We start from the raw sequence: 5,367 nt of genomic DNA, 5'->3' as shown, positions 1-5,367 counted from the left end.
TTATGTAAAATGTTATAATTGTTTAAAGAAAAGTAGAGGAATTAATTTTTTATTTGTAAAATATTTTTTTAATTTTCAATTTTAAGAAAATTTAGGATTAGGATCTAGAATTTAAAGTTTAAAGTTTAAAATTTATGCTAATTAAAAAATAATTTTAAAAAATTATTTGATATTAATAAAAAGATTAACTCTCTTATTGCTTATTTTGTTATTTTCATTGTTTAATATCTATGTATTACCATCTGTAAGTTGAAAGAATGACAACAACAAAAATAAAAAACTCTTAAAAAAGAAATTGATATTTGAACAAAGCTTCTTTTTTTTCTCTTTTAAATCAACAGAGTTTTTCAAGCATACATTTCTTTTATTTTTCTCACATTTTTCCCTCATCACTAGTAATATATGCTGTGAAATCACTTATCTAAAAAATTTAACTCAAAATTCTTTATTTTTTGAATTAACAAGGATGTAACTCTACTAGATCATCGTTAAACTTTAATATCATATCATAAAAAATTACTTATATTAAAAAATTAAATAAATATAATAAAATATATAAATAATTATGATGAATTTGAAAAATTTTAATTAATTTCATGATGATCAAACACTGTTAAAATATTTAATTACAAAATTATTAATTTGATCTTTAATTCACATTTGTTAATTAATAATTTTGTGTTGTGCAGATCTTAGCTTGAGCCGAAAAACAGCAAGCCCAATGGATAATTAAAATTCAGCCTTGTGCAAAAATGTTTAATACATTAGCTGAATTATTATTATGCATTGTTGGGCCAGAAAAATCTTTTAAGCAAGCCCAATTGTTTCCTTGGTGCAAGACCAACGAAGCTTGGTCCAAAATTGAAAAAGAAGAAAAGCAAAGGCTGCATGCTTCTACGGTTATCACACCCTTCATTTGATGGAATTCAAAATTTGATTAAATGAAGTTAATGCAGACATTAGTAACATGAGAGAGAAAGTTTGAAATTGATTTTATTGCTATTATTGCTTCACACGTTACTATGAAAGAGGAAAGTGGGTTTTAATTAAGTGTAAATGATTTTAATTTCCTTCTTTATTTCCTTTGAAAGCATTCTCTCTCTTCTTTCTCTTCTCTCATCACGTTCGGTCATGTCACAGAGAAGAAGAAGATACAAATTATCAGTGATGAGCTACTGTAGCAGTGAAGCTAAAAGAAAGAAAAGGGCTAAGGTGATGATGCACTTAGCAGAAAGAAGATCCACAGTAAGATGTGGCTGAAATCTTTGCCACTTATGGTAAGAAGTGGTGAGGAAGTCTCAAGTTCTCCATACCCGAAAATGGAAGAGATCCAACTCGGTTAGAGAAGAAGATCCCTTGGAAGCATGGCTCGTCTCTACTTTTGATCAACCACCACAGAAGGTAGCTACTGTAGTTACGTAGAGGAAGAGGCAGAAGATAAGAGCAGGATGAGCTGTCAAGCATCAAGAACTCATCATGGGTCAGAAATCCTTCTTGGGGAGCAAGTCAAGATGGAAGGCCCGGATTGATAAAGCTTTGTGAGAAGGGATGACACAGATGTAATTGCATGTTGGTTATAGCATTCGGTTTCCTCTCTTCTCTCTTTGATCAAACCGATTTTTGTTTGAAGAAAAAGAAGATTAGCTCGGTTCAACAGTTTCAACCTTGGAGGCTTTTCCTTCTATAAATAAGGGAGAACAAACAGGGCTTGAAGCAAGGAGAAAAGAGTGAAAGCACAGAATTCTCATAACTACCTAAGCTAACAGAAGTTCATCTCCTTCAATGGGTTTCATGTTGTATTTTTCTATTTAGTTTTGTCTGTCTTGAGTCTCATGAAAAAAAGGCAAACAGTGAAATTTGTTTGAAAAAGTCATAGAGCGAAAAAAGACATAGTATACAAAATTAAAAGAAAAAGTCATAGATGTCCTAAAGGTCCTTTGCACATCTGTGTTGTGTTTCGTGATTCTGTGAGAATTTCCTTGCAAGTTGGGTTAGCACTTAGCAGTTGAAAGCTTGGTAGGTGACCAAGTCAAGTTCAGGATTGGTTAGATTATGTACTTGTCCCAGATAGGAAGGGTAGTTTCTAGGAAGAATTGGTGTATGTAATCGTGATGGTTATAGTGAAATTCCATCATTGTTGTGATGGAGACTGAATGTAGGCTGCATTGCATTTGACAGCTGAACCAGGATACTTCGTAGTGTGATTCTCTCTCTCCCTTCTACTCTATTTCTGTTTTTTGCTGCGTAGGAGATAAAATCAAAAAATATCTCTTGCCTGATTACGAGATAAAAAGAAAACCTCTCATGGTTAGATATGAGACAAAAAGCAAAAAGTTTTCTAAAATTATTTCAAAGGTCAACAAGTGTTACTAAACAAAAAAAGGGGCTAAGATTCAACCCCTTCTCTTAGCTACCGTTTACCATCAAATTATAACTCTAATAATATACCACATGTGATAGTTGGGATGAATTTTATTCATTTGATATAGAGAATATTTTGTTCAGATATCATATTATAACTCTAATAATATACCACATGTGATAGTTGGGATGAATTTTGTTCATTTCCCCTTTAATAAATATCTAAAACCATTTGAGTTATATACATATTTGTGTAATTGGAGCAACTGGAAATCACCCAAATCTTGCAAGTGGCATTAATTTAGGCAAAAATGTGTCTTAAGCAAAAAGATAATGATGCGATGATTGAATAATTTTGAAGAAAATTTGCAAATTGACCACATACCTGCGGATATCATGATATACTACTAATTACTAAATTGTTTTTATTCGTGTTACTTTAATTTTAATTAGTGGGCAGTCCGAGTTTTGCACAAATTCAATAAATAAACAATAATGTGCAAGAACTATTTCTAAAATATCATATATTAAAAATAGTTTAAACTTTTGGAATATACACTTTTTTAATATGTCATCAAAATTTATTTAACCAAAAGATTATAGTTCTATCTTTGCTGGTCCATTCTTCTGAAATAAAAAAAAAATTTAAACAGAATTTATGTTTCAAATCCAAAAAAAAAAATAAAACTTACATAAAAAATATCAATCATGCTAGATATTAACTAAAATTAATTACCAAAATTAGTTTATATATATATATATATATATTGAAATAATCCAAATCAAAGTTTAATCTCGTGGTATAATCAAATTATAATCAAGCACACTTTAAAATCATATTATAAACTTTATTTATAATTAAAAATATTTAAAATAATAATTAAACTCAAAAATTTAAATCTAAATTTAAATTCATATTCATGTTATAATCAGATTATAGTTAAATTGAGAATCCATGTGAAAGAGATATTTCATGCATGATTTCTATGATAAACAAAATCAGAATCAACAACTTGATTTTCTCACACAAAAGGTAGTCCAAATAGAATCTAATTTTATTTATTGTTTTGATAGCTTATATAATAGGTGGAATCCAATATTCGGTGAGTTGGGAATTTGGGTTTTCAATGAAGTAACTAAGTGATATATATGATAGTAAATTGGAATAGAAGACTACGGTTGCAATGAAAAATGTTCAATTGTAACTTACGTTACCCCGTGTTTGAATTCATCGTCAAAGCTATTGCATCGAAAAATAATATAAAACAAAAAGAAGTAAATAGAAAATGTACTTGAAGAGAGCAAATGATAAAGATAGGTGAATTAAAATGTAGACTTTTAATTTTGTTGTGCAAGGGGAAAACAGAATGCGAAGAAGATACGGCCGGCAATACATATTCTCCATCCGTGAGTATTTAATTCGGTCTAATTCGTTCGAGTAAAGTAGGCTATCCAATTTATTGTGAATAGAGTAGAGCATCATATTCGCATATATTTAATTCGGCTTAATCCGTTCGAATAGGATAGATTTTTTGATTCGTTGCGGATAAAATAGAAGTCGGTCTGAATATATTTGTGGGTAGGATAAGATACGGATTTAAGATGTATTTTATTCTATTATATCTGCATCTCATATATATAACACATATTTTATAAAAATGAGGTATATAATAAAAGAGGTGAGAGTTGAATCCACAACCTCCCTTATATAATGACTTGCAATAAGTGAACAATTACTAAATTAGTTAGTTAATTTAATAGGGCTGCACATGGATCGGATAATATCCGCCGTAATTTTTCGCATCCGGTCCAAATTTTGCGGATATTATCCGATCTGCACTATGGTAGGATCGGATTGCAGATTTGGCAGTAATATTTGCGGATCCGATTCGTAAATCCGCATATTCACACATCTCGTATAAACAGCATAGTTTAAGAAAGTAAACCATAATGTGATATGGATTTTAGTATATTATTTCATTAATTTTATGATATCTTGTTTTTAATTTTTTATGTTCTACTTCAACTTAGAATAATTAAACTTAAATCTTGTGTTATTATTTTGTTTTTGTTATTCAAGAGAACTTTTTATTGATAATATTTTAAAAATAAATAGGCTTAAATAGGTGAAAAATGAATTTTCTGGATTTTTTTTTGTAAAAACAGCCAAATAGAATCTTAAAATAGTTTTTTTGAATTATGTGGATATATCCGATATCCGATATTCGATCTGATTCGCAAGTATGCGGATCGGATCCGGCTTGAAAAAATGCGAATATCGTATCCGATCCCATCCGATGAATGCAGTGCGAATTGGATAGAATTTTAGGCTATATCCGTTTCGTGTGCAGCCTATTAATTTAGTAATTTAAAGCATTAATTTTTTTATTTTTTATTTTATTAATATGTATGAAATTTGGAATGATTGAATATTATATTTGCTTTGAAAAAAATTAATAATTATGTGGGTAGAGTAGAGTAGGGTTTAAAATTTTATGATGTGGATAGGCTTAGAGTTGAGAGATTCTCAACCCGCAGATAAGATAGAATAGAGTTTTAATAAAATTTTTAACCTATATGTAAGGTTAGGATTGAGTCCAAACTCTATTCTACCCTACCTATTGCCAACCAAAAAAAAATATATATATATAACTAATTTTGCATAAAAATATGATAACTTATTTTTACTATTGGTTTGTATTCTAAAAGATTTAGAGTTTAATTATTTTTAGTACCTCTGATTTTTCTTTTAATATAAGTCAAATAAAAAAAATAAAAGCCTATATAATTATATAAATTATTTATGTCTCCTCTTATTATTAGCTTAAAATTAAAAAAAAATTATATATAAAAACCACGACGCATACTATATATGTATATATTGTGAATGTTCATTAAAATGGTGTTTTAAACTTAAGTGATGGTTACATAAAAAACACTAATAAAACAAAATGAAAAGTTTGAGAGATGCAGGAGAAAATCCCAACAAAATCCCACTGAGTTGCG

This window comes from Arachis duranensis, chromosome 4 (genome assembly GCF_000817695.3).
Source record: "Arachis duranensis cultivar V14167 chromosome 4, aradu.V14167.gnm2.J7QH, whole genome shotgun sequence".
In the NCBI taxonomy this organism is placed as follows: Eukaryota; Viridiplantae; Streptophyta; class Magnoliopsida; order Fabales; family Fabaceae; genus Arachis; species Arachis duranensis.
This window is presented reverse-complemented; position numbering follows the sequence as displayed.